The sequence below is a fragment of the Haemaphysalis longicornis genome, unplaced genomic scaffold, assembly GCF_048455015.1.
Source record: "Haemaphysalis longicornis isolate Haplotype H1 unplaced genomic scaffold, Haemaphysalis longicornis Haplotype H1 scaffold_5, whole genome shotgun sequence".
Classification (NCBI taxonomy): Eukaryota; Metazoa; Arthropoda; class Arachnida; order Ixodida; family Ixodidae; genus Haemaphysalis; species Haemaphysalis longicornis.
In genome coordinates this window covers 157,629,204-157,646,452 of record NW_027526385.1, presented here as the reverse complement: position 1 = coordinate 157,646,452, position 17,249 = coordinate 157,629,204, and the positions used below count along the sequence as shown (strand labels likewise).

The 17,249-nt window shown below is 46.3% G+C and overlaps 1 protein-coding gene across 1 annotated transcript in view; it reads left to right on the top strand.

Annotated features, from left to right (window-relative positions):
• The first annotated feature begins 966 nt into the window (after positions 1-966).
• LOC144139484 (uncharacterized) overlaps positions 967-17,249 on the top strand; it is a 76,149-nt gene continuing 59,866 nt past the window's right edge. Inside the window, exon 1 of the transcript XR_013316225.1 lies at positions 967-1,313. The gene's annotated coding sequence lies outside the window, so the exon portion shown is untranslated. The remainder of the gene's footprint in view (positions 1,314-17,249) is intronic.

Sequence of the window (17,249 nt, the reverse complement as noted above, 5' to 3'; positions counted from 1 at the left end):
ATCTTCCAACGGGGGGATTTCGAGGAAATGCGTCGAATAGGGGTGGTTGTATTGCCTGAAAGTTAAGTAATTGTGCAGTTTCTGGTTACCGTTTGGATGGGGGGAGGGTTTGGAATGCTTAATTATTTATTTCGTCTTTATTATTCTTATATAATGTTTCGTGATTTTCGGACACAGGAAGGACAGGTGAAGGTATTGTCATCTTTATTTTCTTTTATTCCTTGGTGCTGTCGTTGTATTGGACGGAAAGAACGACTGCTTAATGGTCGCTACAGTGGACTGTCAATGGATCTTTGAGCAGCGGTAGTGCGTTGGAGTAACTGGTAAAGATGAGGTCGATGCAACTGCCCTGGATGGTGGTGGGTTGCTTGTTGTTGTTGCTGGTGGAGACGCAGTGCAGGCCGTGGCGCGTGCCCATGTACGGTGGGGTAACGTTGCCTTCAACGAGTAGAGTGACGCTGCTGTTGCATTGTGTCGCACTACTTGTTGACGGTACTGTTGCTTCCATTTCTTATACTTCATCTGGAGCCAAATGAAAGGCATGCAAAGACGCACTGACTGAAGTTCGAACACGCGATCCGCCGCTTATATACACTGCGCGCGCTGTCGAGGGAGAGAAGTATGCGGGAGAGACGCGCACGCGCGCACTTTCGTACACAAGCGCGCGAACTTTCCGTGCCCCCCACCACGCTGTTGTCACGCAGCTGTCACGCCGCTAGCACGCCGCTATCACGTGTACACCTGCCGCTGTTGCTGCTGAGCGCGACGGAGCGCACGGGGTAACTACTGCGCATGCGCGCAGAGACGCGTTCCCCCCGCACGTCGCAGCTGTTGTTGAGAGCGACGAGGCGCACGGGGCAGCTACGGCGCATGCGCGCGCAGACGCGCTCCTGCCGCACCGCCGCAGCTGTTGTTGAGAGCGAGGATGGTACGGGGGAGACGCAAGCATCTGCGCCTCGACGTGACGTCATGAGCTGCGGACGCCTGTGAAGCTTCAGCAACTTAATAAGTATTACGGTCAACTAAGTAAGCGCTTCATATTTACAAGCTGTACTACTCACCGCTGCAGCAGAAAGAAAAAAGAATTTACGAAACTCAGCCATTTCGTCAACAAATCTTGCCATGTGTGTGTGTGTGTGGCTTTTTCGGGATGCGACGTGAATAACAATCTTGTGATATGCTGCAACCTTTCTTAAAATGGGCGACAAGAAAGCGCACGAATGCATTAAAATTGCACCAGTACAGGACAAGTAGATGGCTCCCATGCGTCAACAGTGTGGTTGACGGCCATCACATCAACTTTGCTTTGTCAGGTATGTACACACTTTTCTATAGCCTTCATATGATAACTGTTAACCGCGCAGAAGTTTTCTCAAACAATATCCGATGCGGCACCTAACCTCGTTCATAGCTGGCTGTCCAGTTTGTAAAACTTGCAAAGACATCACCATTGTTCTTTGATGCAGATGTGATCCTTATACATTTCCCGAAGGTTGGCATGGCGAACAAAGGTGATGATAGACGCTCCTCTATACATAAGTGGCAACCAGCCGACTTCGAAGCAGGAATATTGTGATGGCAGTGCTAAACTGTTTTCACTCAATTTTGGGTGCGCTGCTCATCGCTTTATACTTTATATAATCTTATTGAACATATATAGAACCCTCAGAAACCGAGCCTCTTGTAGCGGCAGCGACGGTAGATGTGGTCGGCCTCTCCGCAGTAGTAGCACAGCGGACGATTATCGGGAATTCGCCCGACGTCCATCTTCCTCGGTTTTCGGCTTCAGGGGGTATTGCGGGCGCCAGTGAACGGCGGTACGGCGCGGATTATTGACGACGGGTTGGATCAGGGCGGGTTCGACGAACAGCCGCGGAGTAGGTCATGGATTGTGGCTCGCGGGCTGCTTCCGACAGCATAGAAGTTCCGAGTGCGTTTGGACTTCTGGGATTATGTCAGTCAGGGAAGTCACTTGAGGTTGCGGCGTGTTTGGGAAAAGCTTCCGAAGCTCCTTCCTGACCACTCCTAGGATGGTCTCGAGCAATGTATCGGAGATTGTGGTTGCGACACTGATTGTCTCCGAGAACAGCGCGTTTACAGGGCGGTCGTACTCCCTCGTTCGAATTTCTAACGTCTTCTCCATCGCGGCAGCTTCAGACGCGAATTCTGCCACTGTTTTAGGGGGCTTGCTGACAAGGCATGCAAGAGTTCCTGCTTTACATCTCGCATAAAAAATCTGTTTTCTTTTCTCATTTCCGGGCCCGTACGGCGAAATGGTCGCTTCATTTCTTCAACACAGATCACGACTCTTTTGTTGGGATGGTGCGTTCTTGTTTCAAACAAAAGCGCAGCTCGCTCTTTTCTCACCACGGTAGTGAAGGTCTTAAGCAACTCCCTTTTGAAGTGAGTCCAGTCGGTCAAAGAGCTCTCATGGTTCTCAAGCCAAGTTTCAGCTGCATCTTTTAAGTAAAAAAAGACATGCCGGAAAGTTTCTTCATCGTCCCACCTGTTGAAGATGCGGAAGCGCTCAAGCTTCTCCAACCATTCTTCTGGGTCTTCAGTGGGGATTCCCCGGAGGCGTATTCCCAAACCATATCCCGTAGGGGCCCAGGCCAACCACACCCCCTAAGCAGGGGCGCAGCCAAAGATATTTAAAAAATTGCAATTTTTTAACCTCCTTGGACGCAGCACCGTGACGTCTCTACCTATATGTGCGCGACTTCTTGCGAGGTGGATTTTTTTCTTTGTTCCCACTCCCCTCGTTTCAACTGCTTGGCAGGCGGCCGATGGTTTCGCTCCGTGGGCGGGGCTGGCCTGCGGCGCTGGGGAAGCTGACGCACATGTCGTAGAAGCTAACCTTTTGTACCTGAGCCCCTGATCTCTCTGCGCTCTTCTTGCGCACCTGCAAGTTGACGCTGACCTCCGATCGTGTTCCTAAATAAGCGCTCGACTCGGTGCTCGAAGTGCGCGCGCGCGGATGAACGCTTTCACGCGCATGTGGCAATTATACACGGTCCGGAAAGCAAACACCCTCATTGAAAGCTCATTCTACAGCACACAGAAGGGTATACAATGAAGTTGGGTGCTCTTTCACTATATACACAGCTGAAAACACGATTCGGTGATGCAGGTAAGGATTACAAGAAAGGCAGCCAATTACCCATGACTACATTTACAAACTGTCCTACTCTTGCGAAATATTACAGCTGCATGAGCTGCTACATTTTGGCACTTTCATAAGCACTATTACATTGAATTTCGTTAACATTAACTTCATTGCATTATTCTTTATCAGGAACAGTGCCACTAAGGAAAACATTGACATTTTGTTAACAGCAATGGAAGGTGTGAATCGTACTTGCAAGGGTGACACATTGATAAGAAAGACACCAGCTCAAACGTACACGTTTTACACTCGGTCATGAATTCTGCATAATTTACACTGCTGGTCATAACAATTTAGGGAAACAATATCGAAAATATATACCAACCAAGGGCTAAGTAATAGTTGGATTGTACAGCAACTGAAGTACTCGAGGAGTTTTATATATGTCTTCTGTACAGGGCTATTGACCACAGTCTCTTCACTGAAGCCACCAGGCCGAGTTTGATATCAGTAATCATGCGTGCTACCACTCACACTGTTGCCAATGTCGATTAGTTATTTTTAACAATTTGTGCTTCATGCAAACAGAGATTTTGCTGCATAAGATACGTTATTTATAAATATACACCTCCAGCAGGATCCGAATAGCGCTGATGCCCCCCCCCCCCTGTTATTGGGAAGGCACACCAAAACGTTACCACTTAAATTGGCTCTGTCCATTATTCCACCGTAATCGCCACCAGCTTTGAAATCTAGGTCCCGCCCCTGCGACTGAACAGGAACATGTTAGTCGGGTCCGTGACGATCCCACCGCACTAGAAGCAACTATCGAGTACGCCCTTGAAAACAGACTCTACAAATTGGTTAGCAGCCTGGCCGAATTTCCCGTTCGGTATACAATGCGAACTGTCAGCAGCGTGCACTGTTTTCAGTGTGAACCGCATTGCCCACTGTGTGAACTGTACATTTAAGTGTGAACTGTGCGTTTTGCTGCCACTGATTGACTTTAATGTGTTCATTTTGCGATTAGGACCCCAAGACTGCAACTGTGTTCATTATGCGAGTTGTGACCTTCCCCTTTTCTCCTCATCCTTGCTCCCCCACGGCCCCATGGCCTCTCATTTAATGCAGTGTTACACTCACTCAGATACGTATATTCTTTTCGCTGGGACTAATGAGTAGTTGCCCGTGAGCTTGAAGTCACGGTAGTCGTAGCAGAGATAAAACTAAGGAAAAAAGTTATCTTCTTGGCGCACTATTTTTACGATAGTGATCTCGGAGTCCAAATAGCGGCAAACAATTGTCGCTTTTAGAGATCCAGTGATGGGTATGGATGAGCAGTTTGTGTCTGTTCCTGAGACGCATTTTTAGCTACCATATATATATATATATATATATATATATATATATATATATATATATATATACGATAGAGAAGTCAAACTGAAAAACATAACATTTATTCTAACGTTTCGACCGGGGGCCGGTCTTTTTCTCCTTTGAAAAAGACCGGCCCCCGGTCGAAACGTTAGAATAAATGTTGTTTTGTTTTTCAGTTTGACTTCTCTATCGTACAGCTAACCTCATAGCCAGGAACCTTTTCTCTTAACTATAGATATATATATATATATATATATATATATATATATATATATATATATATATATATATATATATATATATATATATACAGTGTGTTGCGACGATAATTGGAACACTTTAAATTTTTTTCCTGAGCGATCCGCCGCTCTGTTCACGCTCAAACTTCACACAAAGATCGCATTTTGTGGTCTATTTTGTTTGACACCGGGAACAACAACGGTACTTACCTGTTTATTCTGAAAATAAATAAAAACGATTTTCGCCTATGGGAAAATGGCGGCGATTTGGACGTACGAGCCCGAAAACCGGGTTTTCTGATCGTCTGTTAGCTCATTTCTAGATGCATTTTCTGATCGTCTGCTGCCCCATTTGGCTCCGTACGTGAATCCCAAACATGCGTTTCACTCTGCAGGTGGTGCCGTCGTTTGAACATCAACTTGCGCTGGCTCGCACGTCCAAATCAGCGGCCATTTTCCCATAGGCGAAAATGGTTTTTATTTATTTTCATAATAAACAGGTAAGTACCGTTGTTGTTTCCGGTGTCAAGCAAAATAGACCACAAAATGCGACCTTTGTGTGAAGTTTGAGCGCGAACAGAGCGGCGGATCGCTCAGGAAAATTTTTTAAATTGTTCCAATTATCGTCGCAACACCCTGTATATATATATATATATATATATATATATATATATATATATATATATATATATATATATATATATATATATATATATATTTCTGTAGTGGCTGGTCTTTAAATTCGCCAGCATTGTGTCGCAGCTCGTGCCTCAACTGTAAGCCACACACACGCAAAAAAGTATACAAATTTATAAACAAGAAATAGCAGGAATAAAAATATAAATAGTATGATACAAGTTGCCCGCGGACTGAAACCATCGGCCACCCGCAAAGCAGCCGAAACGAGGGGAGGGCGAAAAAAGAAAAAATCCACCTCGCATGAAGTCGCGCACATATAGGTAGAGACGTCATGGTGCTGCGTCCAAGGAGGTTAAAAAATTGCAATTTTTTGCAAATTGCGAAATATTGCAAAAATTGCAATTTTTAACCTCATTGGCTGCGCCCCTGCTTAGAAAGTGTGGTCGGCCTGGGCCCTTACGGAATATGGTTTAGGAATACGCTCCCCGGAGCGATGGCGGTTCCCGGGGCTGCTGCAGGACGATGGGAGGAGTGGCGTGTTGCTCCATCGTGTTTGTTGCAGCGTTCGTTCTCTTTGGCCCTCCTGGCTTAAGACCGAACTCGGGCATTAAACCTTGCAGTCGTCGGCTGGCCCTAGTTGGACTGGCTTGGCGGCTTCCAGAGGTCGTAGGAAGCATTAGGGTGCGTACCCCGCACCTCCAGCAGATCTCACGAAGCCAGAGACGACGCAGTTGTCTTCAAAGAAAACACGTTTATTGGAGCGAACCTGTGCTCCCTAACAACTCAAAGATTACACAGGCGTCGAAGCAGCAGTAGACAAAGTGACGTGCGTAGACTGGTGTCACCGACTCAAATGCAGCGGCATCTGCTCAGCGGGAATTTAAAACTCCGCGCTAGGGTTTCTGGAATATTTGAATTGTATCCAGAAAACTGTGCATCAACGAAGATTATTCTAGGCTGTTCACGTTAGTTCGGAACGCTCTCCCTATCAGAAGAGATAACACATGCGGCACAAAAAGAAGCAACGGAACACGCGCCTCCCTTGTCACACGCAACACCCATAACACAGACCGGCGCAGCCGGGCGGCACAAGCAAAACACAAATAAACAAACCCAACGTATGGTTCGCCGCAATATCAACACCATAGAATAAAATTTCCTGATGTTGGAGCTAATATTGACAGTAAATGAGGTTGAGATATTCATTTAAATTGCGCACAGGCATAGGATGCTTACATGCACCAGTAGATTTACCCTACAATAAGAACATTGTCTTGTTAAAGATTGAGGAAACCTCCTGAATTTTGTACTTTGTTGCCAGTTTTCTAGCAGCGCACGTAAGAAGCTTCACAGTGAGAGCTCTAAGGTTTGTAGAAGCATGATTGCTGTCACAAAGCTGAGTTGCAAGCCTCGTACCCCCAAATGCTGAGTGGATGATTCCACAAATGAGATTATAGAACCTCCTAACCTTCCCGAATGACATTTACGAAAGCGTTTATGACTGGGATGAAATACGCATGGCAGCTGTAGTTGCTTTCTTCATATTTAAGCATGTCTCCCTTGTGCAACAAACCCACGTGCTCTTAATAATTGGCAAAGAACGTTATTAGAAATCCTTCAAATGAGCTAGTGTATCCTCATCGCTCCGTTGCCTTGGCTTGTTCTCACGGACAAGTTTGCAGTTAAAAAGGGTGCGAAGAAAAAGAAAGTTGGTTCACTAAAAAGATGGCTTTTACCTTATAACAATCCCACCAATGTTATCGCAAAGTTCCGGTGAATACTTGCTGTAATTTAAAAAAAAACATTTGAAGCCGCAGCCACACCTTAGTCACTTTCCTGCAATATTCCTATGGCACCGCAGAACCTTTTTTGCGCGACTAAAAATTGTGGACATACACAACCACAAAGTATTATGCCTGAAGTATTTAGTGAGGCCTCTGGGTCTTGTTCTTTGTATGAAATCGATGCAAACATGCAGTTTTGAGGCTTACTGCTTTCAGTGTTGCCCATATTATGTCCCTTCTGGCCTTTTAAATCACTGCGACAGGAAGTTTGAAATGTTGCCCCACTTCTTCCGGTTTGGTTGGATACAAACTTGGATATTTCTTGGATAGAATGAAGCTGAGTTAGCCATCGAAGAATAATTACTGGGAGCTCAGTGTGGTGTGATTTTGTCCTCTTGACCCCTTTAGAAACTCGGAGTGTTAGCTCGGCCGGGCGCCTCAGTTTGATGTCTAAATAAAAACGTGGCTGCATCGAATGCTTTCGTCACAATATTTAACGGACGCCTGCAGGGTTTAAATTGTGCTCTGGTTGTTAAGTTTTAGCAATGATAGCCTTTCAAAAAGCGCCTAAATTAAGCCTTTTTGTTATATAAGAACGGAAGGCAAAGGTAAATTGCATGAAAACTTGAAATTTTACAATTGAGTGACACGTTTTGTAGACTAATGTGCAAAATGGCAAGAAGAAATTTTTAATGAATATACGAAGCGGTTGGAGGTAGAAGACAATATATGTTGCCTGTTTAGGACAAAATCTTTTTTTCACATCGCCGTTAGCATCGAAATGACTCACAAAGACGCACGCTCTTACCGTTACAGGTCCACCGCCATCTACTCAGCTCGGAATCGCCCTTTTTGGTTTATACTTTTTTTCGGTGGCGGTCACTAGCGAAAACAATGGCAGCTTGTTCTGCATTATCCTTTAGGTACTCTTGTTCTTATGTTGCGTATAGACTTCTCTCAATCTGTGCCATCACAAGAGGCGCGAGATGAACTTAGTGCGACCGGCGGTGTGCAAGCGATCAGCCAGCCAGTGCCAGCTGAGCAACCTTCGTATCCTGCTGTCGCGGCCTCGCCAGTCGCACCAGCATTATGTTGCACGGCCACTCTTGTCAGCATATCAAGCTTTCCCATAGAGTGCCCAAAACGTTTTGTAATCAGAAAACCGTTTAAGTACTCTGACGTGACTGAAGGACAAGTGTTAAAGGAACAAGAGTCTGACAGTCACGCATTATTAGCTGTCACACCAAACTGTTATACTGGCATGTAGCCAAAGACAACGCAACTGTCGATCGACTGTGTGGCCAAGGATTTACCCTCTTTGGAGCCAAACTGGCCATTTTCGGGTTTATGGTGAGATCTGCTGACCTAATTGCTCGAAATGCGGTTTTTACTCGTGTGCGGTATTATCCAAATGTAGTCGTAAACACCGCCATGGGATTTAGGAAAACTAAGCACGTTTGCTCCTTCAGTCTTGCGAGCACAGAAGGGTATCATTCATTGGAATGCAGTGGAACCCAAACACCTTTGGCAAAAGGTAAACTTCAAGTTCGAAACTCGATTTTGTGTCATGAAGGCCGTTTTCTCGCTGTCCCACTCGTGGAATTCTTTCGCCCGATATTACGATTCAGACCATTGGACGAGAAAAATGTTCATTTTTGCCTCCTGGTCTATGGTGTCATTGTTGAAGTTACAAGATAAAACGACTCGTTTCGTCACACTGTTTGGTTTGTGTTGTACTTCTTTCTCCGCAGGACAACAGGTAAAACCCACGGGTTTTCCGTTGGCTCGAGGAAGTCACCCGTGAGAACTTCCAGCACTTGCCGGCTGCTTGCATTCTTTTTTTGGTCGATACTCTGTATAGCTGCTGACATTTTGGTCTCGCAGCCTCGTTTCCAATAATGTAGTGTTTCATATCGGATATGCTGCGCACGCGGAATGACGTTGGAAAGCATTGGGGAAATTTTTTCGCCAGTTCCTGTACAAACTCCTTGTGCCCAAAGTTGCAGTTGGGGTTGATTTACAAAGGCGTCGTTCTTCCCAAGAATAAGCATACCGGCTTGAGGGGGCAGCGTTATGATATCCTCGATGACGCAGACGGCAGTCTCCCGTTGATTGTTGATATCCTTAGCTGCTGCTTTGATGGTTGAGAAGAAGCTTAGACTTGGCTCCCACCGATCGCAGCCAGCGCCATTGTTCTAGAATATTTATGCCAAGGATTGGGTCCTTTTGGCATGCACGAAGAGCAATAAAATTTTCCAGGTACATAAAGACCGCAATTTTAACCCGTGCTGTGCGCTTTTGACAGAGTGATGAAGTGGACGCCAGCAGTAAGAACCGCCGTTCCTGTCTACTCTGTCAGAACCTGTTTCAGATTAGTAGCGAATGATTTACTCATAACTAAACGGTATACACCGCTACCCACCAATGAGAGTAGTTGTTACTCGTTGTCTACCTGTAGAGGTAAGTCAGAGCAATCCAGTGTTTCGTCGGTTGGTCGCAGTCTCAACGCTTCGATGTCAGCTGCCTCACCTTCCGAAGTCACATCTCTCAGTTTTTCCAGGCGCAAGAGATCTGAGAATGGTGCTGGTCCTGAACTGGAAGAGCGTAATCGCTTTGGTGACGGCGCTTAGTTATCGCGCCACCGCTACACAGGCCCATTTCGACGTTCAGACAGGTGCCTTTTGCCTTCCAGGGTTACACACCATGCCTTCAACATCAGTTGTATGGAGGAAATGAACAAAGACGAAAACATCGGTAGGGAGAAGTATCTGTATATGTAGCCGTCCCCTCCACAATGAAAGGATATGTGTCGGTGATCCGCCATGCGCCGCCCCTCGCTCTTTCCAGGCCGCCTCTCCTCGATCAGTCAGCATCATGGCGCGGTGAGTGAGGCCCAATGTCGCTTGAGGTGTAGCGCTGGAAATTTTCGAAGCTGTACTTCTGTCATTACTTCTGCTGAAGTATGTGTATGTGTACCCTGTACCCTGTATGTGTACCCTGTATGTGTACCCTGTACTACCTCAGGGCAGTTGCATACGAGGCATCCTGGGTCTGTTGTTGCAGAAACCCGTACGGCTTCATTGACGCACTATACTGCCCCTGCTGTGCTTCATACTGATCGAAAGCTCCAACCGCAAGCATGACTTCACGTCGTGTGGCCTCACAAGGAGCAATAATTTTTGAAGCTGCTAGGTGCCATGTAGCTTTTGGATTTCTTCTACATGGTCGGTCGGACTAAATCCTGGACGTCGCAGTTTCTTCGTTGCGCCAAAGGCACGTCACTCGTTCTAAAAGGTATGTCCGGACTACTGACTGGTATTTTGGAGCGGTGCTCTGTCAAGTGCTGTGGCTTGGGACAGAAATGCGCTGATGGACGGTAGCCAAGAAACTATATCCTGCTTTACCCCTTCAATGTTGTGTCTCAACTTCTGTTCCTCAGTCATAGGCGGGACTTCGCCCCTGAGAATGCGAGCCCTGTATTCTGGCGTTAGGCGACGTTTTTCTTTGGTCGTTGCTTTCTGTCTTGCAACACAGACTCAGCTCGTTCCTGTCGATCCAAGCAGGCGTACATAGACAACAGCTACCCGCTAAACTCGTTCCACGACCGCAACATGTTTTCAAAGCACATGAGAGCTGACAATTCGAATGCGATTTGCAGATTTTGCAAGCTGACTTCCTAGTTCGAACCATTAGGTTCGCAACGCGGTAGAGTTGGCCGAGACATCTTTGTCCTGGGAGGAGTTCACATGGAAAGATTTTGGTGGGCACGGATGGTGTACCACGTAGCAGGAAGGTGCCGTACCAGAATGAGAGGTCATTCAGCTGGAGCACCGCGTGGCATTTCCTCGGGGTCCGACGGGCATGGGCCGGAATTCCACAAGCAATGCCCGCAGTCCCCTGCTGGGTCGCTCGTGCTCGGGTGGCAACTCGGAAGTTGGGCTTCTTGCCGGGCATGCATGAGGTTGAATGAAGGGCTAAGCTGCATCTTCCCGCAGCTTCCCTAGTTTTGCAGAGACACGACGTTTCCCGGTTTGTTTACAATAAATATTAAGGCGACTTCTAGCTGAAAAAGACATTGATTGTTTCGAACGTCTCCCCGCGAGCGTCGCCCTCCAGCTTGGCCTCGCCGCGGCCTAGCTAGCGTTCCACGTGGCATCGTGGGACTCTCCCAATGCCGAGTGAGGCGCCCTATTGGAAACACTTCTTTGCGACAATATTGCCGCGAACCATACATTGGGTTTGTTTATTTGTGTTTTGCTTTTACCGCCCGGCTGCGCCGGTCTGTGTTATCTCTGCGCCAAGGGAAGCGCGTGTTCCATTCTTTCTTTCTGTGCCGCATGTGTTATCTGTTGTGATAGGGAGAGCATTCCGATCTAACGTGAACAGCCCAGAATAATCTTCTTGGATCTACTATGTTCTCGATGCGAATCGACGTTTCGAGAACCACGCGCGCCAAAAGATAAAAAGCCTGCAGTGCGGACGCCGGGGCATTCGATTCGACGACACTCGCCTGTGCAAGTCACTTTGTTGACCGCTGCTTCGCCGCCTCTGTATTCTTTTGAGTTGTTAGGGGAGCACAAGTTCGCTCCAATAAACGTGTTTCTCATTCAACACCACTGCATCGTCCTTGTCTTCGTGACAATATGGAGCGCACAGTACCCTCACCAAACTAGAGGCCTACATGCAGTATTTGATAATTGAACACATGCAGGAAAAGAGAAGAAAACCGGAGCACCTTGTGCCTAAAGGCTAATAGCGCAATAGGCAGTAGCCTCTGAAAACAACTACGCCCTACCAAACCTACTACCTCTCGAAACGCATTAGCCACAGCATCAAAACCTACAGGCATGATGAATTACAGAGTATAAACACATACATTATTATGATTTTCTTCGGCAGAAGTAATGACCGCGCGGACAAAAGGTCGGCCTTGAAATAGCGCTTCCCATACAACAAGTAGTTTTGCCACAACAACTTTTCGAAGATTATTCGAAGTATTAAAACAAGTAGTGACAGAATGCATCACACAAGTCGCAGCAGTTGGGGGAGTCTCAAACCATACGCCTTTTTCCTTGTTGTAGCGTCTTTATACCGATCGAGGCTTGGACATCAGCGGTTTGAACGCAGCTTTGAACGCAGGTTTGAACGCGGTTTGAACCAGCGCCAGCGAAGGCCATGGTCAAGCTGCAACTCACACCGCAATGCTTTCGGAGCAAGCACACGCGGTTTATTCCCAACGCGGAATGGCGCCTAGGTAGCGCCTAACTGCTATGAGTATGCTCTTATTTCATATCTGAACAAACAGACATTATTAGGATGTTAGTAACATGTATTCAAGCTTACCTGATAAAGCAACCAGCGTCGCCTAAAGCCGTCATTTGTCCTGCAAGTGATGGTCAACTTGCGATGCCTCATGGCAGCCGTCCTCGCCGTCATTTTTCAGGCATTGAACAACGTGGCAGCTTGTTTCCTTGTGTTTTACTGCATCGACGGGCACCAGGCAGTAAAGCACTACTTCTTGAAAGAACAACTATGCAGTAAGATAATTCCTTTGTGGAGAACGTCGCTCACAGCCGCGGCCGCTGTCGACGTGTATCGAATGAAGTCTACCTGGCTTCACTGAAGAACACATTAGGCTTAAGGATAAATGTTACAAAAAAAATGGGCACTGGGTGCAGCACATCATATAAAAAACCACAATCTATCTTCATGCTTATTGCAGGGTGAACTATTACTAGAGTAACTACACTGAACAGCAAAAAATTAACCCCCTACATAATCACCCATAAAGAACCTAACATGAACGCTGTAGTGTGCATTCTTCGTGCATCTCCACTGGAAACTTTTGTATTTGACCAGGAGTGTCGCGGTATTTTGATAGTATCAATATGTTTTACAACTAACTTATATTTTAGCCTAAAATACAATTTTACAGTCCCAATATAAAAGTACTTGCCCAAGGTGATTCTACTTTGTGCTTTTGTCGAACGAGGAGTACGAAGGCCAAATTATATAACATTCAGTCGATTTGCGATGGTGCATACTCGGGTAATTCAAACTTTCTGTTCATTCAAACAAATTTCAAAATTTTGGTTGCTCGCAATGCTTCTAATTTATTTTAAAAGCACCTGATTAAAACGGCGCTATGGCCTAAATTCTGATATTTTTGTAATTTTTGTATGTCCCCCCTGAAAATATCTGCGGCATTTGCCGCTTTTAGCAACAGATTTGCCTCAATATAATGCCGCGAACCATACATTGGGTTTGTTTATTTGTGTTTTGCTTTTACCGCCCGGCTGCGCCGGTCTGTGTTATCTCTGCGCCAAGGGAAGCGCGTGTTCCATTCTTTCTTTCTGTGCCGCATGTGTTATCTGTCGTGATAGGGAGAGCATTCTGATCTAAGGTGAACAGCCCAGAATAATCTTCTTGGATCTACTATGTTTTCGATGCGAATCGACGTTTCGAGAACCACGCGCGCCGAAAGATAAAAAGCCTGCAGTGCGGACGCCGGAGCATTCGATTCGACGACACTCGCCTGTGCAAGTCACTTTGTTGACCGCTGCTTCGCCGCCTCTGTATTCTTTTGAGTTGTTAGGGGAGCACAAGTTCGCTCCAATAAACGTGTTTCTCATTCAAGACAACTGCATCGTCCTTGTCTTCGCGACATCTGGTGGAGGTGCGGGGTACTAATCCTTTATGCTCTCTACGACATCTCGAAGCCGCCAAGCCAGTCCAACCAGAGAAAGCCCCCGACTGCAAGGATTGCTACCCGAGTTTGGTCTTCTGCCAGAAGGGCCCAAAATAATGGAACACGCGCTTCCCTTGGCGCAGAGATAACACAGACCGGCGCAGCCGGGCGGTAACAGCAAAATACAAATAAACAAACCCAATGTATGGCTCGCGGCAATATCACTAACATTAAAAATACAGCCGATTACCTCCATGCAAGTATCAAAGCGAAACCATCGGCGCCAACATTCGCATTTTTAGTCAGGAGAAAGGAAAGGCACTTCAGGTGAGGCATATTGCGGCGGAGGCTTTGCCAGCACTGATGAAGCAGCGACAGTAACTAGATACAGCCAACAGTGAAAGAACCACTCATGATAGCTGCACAGGTCTTTCAACAGATTGCTGGAATCCCCAAGCTCTTCACCAGAGCAGAAAACTCTCGTATAAACTGGCTATGTTTGCTGGCATCAGACACTTTGTTTTAAATTCCCATATAATAAAAACCTGTAATCCATTCATGTCTTTAAAAGAGTGCACAGCACTTAATTATTCTGTCTGAATAATGCATTATTAATTATATGAGCATTTTTTATTAGCACTCAAGTTCGTATCTGCACCCAGTCATATATACAAAAACTTCTGAGTAGTCCCCATCTCATCATGACAAAATCATCGGGTTCCTTCGAGTTTCAGTATCGTGAGTCTGCAGTAGTTCTAGACAATCAAAGTCAAGAAGCGTAACAGATGAATGTTACATTCGAGTGGCTAGCTTGACTGGTTCAAGAGTATTGCCATTCCACCAAACACTTGAACGTAAACAAGGGTTTGACGTAACTAAGTGGAAATGTTTATATTCTGTGAAGTGAATATTGTTAGGAAATCATTGTCAATCCTGAGTTATATTTAAAGGAGGAACGCAATACTTTCGGGAAATGAAAGAAACGTTTTCCCCACATCACTAAATCTATTTGCACATAAAACAAAAGAGATTAATTGTACCTTGCTAGGACGTGTTTTTCGTAGTGCATTCCATGTCGATCCTAAGTTGTAAGAAATATGTAGGTTGTTAAACGCATCACTTTGATTCTTTTAATTTTTGTTTTTATGTGACAAGGGGACCTATTGGGAAAGTTGGAGTCTGGTGTTGTTGGATTTGGGGTATTAGGTTGGTTAGTCACACGGTGCTCTTTTAGGCGAGCACCTAAAACAGATTTTAAAAGGCGATCCTAATACATTGTGTTGCTGTACTGTGCGGCCGTACATGTGCACCACCAATGCTACCGCATATGAGGAGCAGGGTGAATGGGTCACTAAAGACCGGCACAGGGTTGAACTCAGTTGTATGGTGTATCGTTATTGTATATATATTCTTACTGCAGACTTCACTTCGCAAATAAACATATGATTGCAACTCAAAATTTGTAACTCGCATAGCGTTCCTTTCATTGCACTCCCTTCGCCAGTAAATACGTTATATTGGCGAACCCTATGGGTCATTAGCCGACCTGTGGAATTGCCATTTTGTGAATATGGTAGCCCTGTTCAATTTTTTCATGCTAGTTATTTTTAAGGCTACGAAAAAAGTTTATAGACTTGCTGAAAAAACTGCTCATAGACTTGCTAGCCCCAGTTTCGTTTCAGGTGCACAACATACAGTGTAAGCAAACTTTTAGTACAGGGTTTATTATTTAGATAATATTGTTAAGTCTTCAAAATGTACCCCGGCATTCTGTGCCCATGTAAATGAAAAGGCTACCAGACCTTGCTGATTTTTCTGAGGGCTTACATGGCCCAGGCAGCGGAATTTCCAGTCTTGGTGTCAGCCTAAAACATTCAAGATGTACTGAAATATTTTGGCTTGCTTTCGAATGCATAATCACTACCTCAATCCTTGCAATGTACGCACAGTATAGTAAATGATACCCCAACCAGCTGAACGTTCTACCAGAGTAAGGTTCTTTACTTGAATATGTTTTAAAAAGCATGCGTGTAACAGTCATTCTGTAGCTACAAATCGCAGTGAACTTGCCATTATATGGTGGTAGGAAGCCGGCGTGAGGCGGATGCGGCTTCCTACACCTATTTAGGTCGCGTAGGCCTGTACAGAACGAGGCGCAGCCCAGCTGCTGAGTCGTGTTCCAACTGTGTCGCTTGGAACTCCCCACGTGCCAGTCCAGTCTGCTGATGATCATCATGGTGCTGATGAGGGCGATGGCGATGGTGTCGCTACAGGGCTCCCCCACATAGCGCGGAGCCCGTGAAGATAAAAATCGATGACATAGTTGCACGAAATAAAACAATAAACTATGTACAGGTATGTACAACACCGATGGTCAGTAAGATGTGTCCATGGTCAATATACTTATACTGTCCTAGCTGGTCCTGGGAGGGCGTTCAGTGAGTTCCCTTCCCTCGGGGGGCCTTGCCTGGGAGTGGCCCAGAGGCCGTAGAAGGAAACTAGTATCATGCGGGCTGGAAGCTGCTAGCAGCGCCCAGAAGAGTGAGTGACGTCCCGCAAAGCTCCAGTGCACTCTCCGGGCTACAAGACGGTCCAGACAAACGGGTACAAATGGCTTGCGGGTTTAGGGCGGTTCCGTTCTGCTGCCAGCTTTGTTGTTCCACAGACCACGGCAGCATGTGCGGAGGGAATGACACAGTCGACGCCGTGCTCGTCTACCGATGAGCGACCGATGAGTCATTGACCGTCGTGATAGCTCGAAGCGACGTTGCTTGTGTGCGAAGGCCCATGAGAGACCTAGAAGGCGGGTGAATACTCTGCGAACTCGAACGCGTTGCTGCCGATGGGGGTGGGCAAACAAATGTTACCGCTGAGCTTCTTGTTGTGCCGTGGGTGACGGCGAACGACCTCGGCAGCGACGAGAGTGAAGGCGCGCCACGCCGGCCCGCGCACAATGCAAAAAAAAGAGTGCTGCCTGCCTCACTCGTTGAATTCCAGACAAAAAATGATATATTCAACAAGATGATGGCACAACCACACACGCATACGCACGTGATTGGAGCATTACCATTACGTGCGTCCGACCGCAACGACATCTAATTACAATACAAGAGCAAACAGTGCGCGGGCGCTCCACCCGAGCGCGCCACATACTCCACATCATCTCCCCGTGCAAAAGAAGTCAGCACACTGTGAAACACAAGGCCACATCATTCCCCCCTGAATACGAATGTCTGCATCTTCATTACACATGATCCACACAAAAGTACTCAGTCGCTCACGACAGTCCTACATAGTCACACAAAAGCACTGTCGCTTGCGCAGGAGCAGTGGAAGTATGACTAGCGTGAGTCACGCACACTCCTGTAAGTTGCACACACTAAGATATTTTTTTGTCTAAACACAGTACAAAA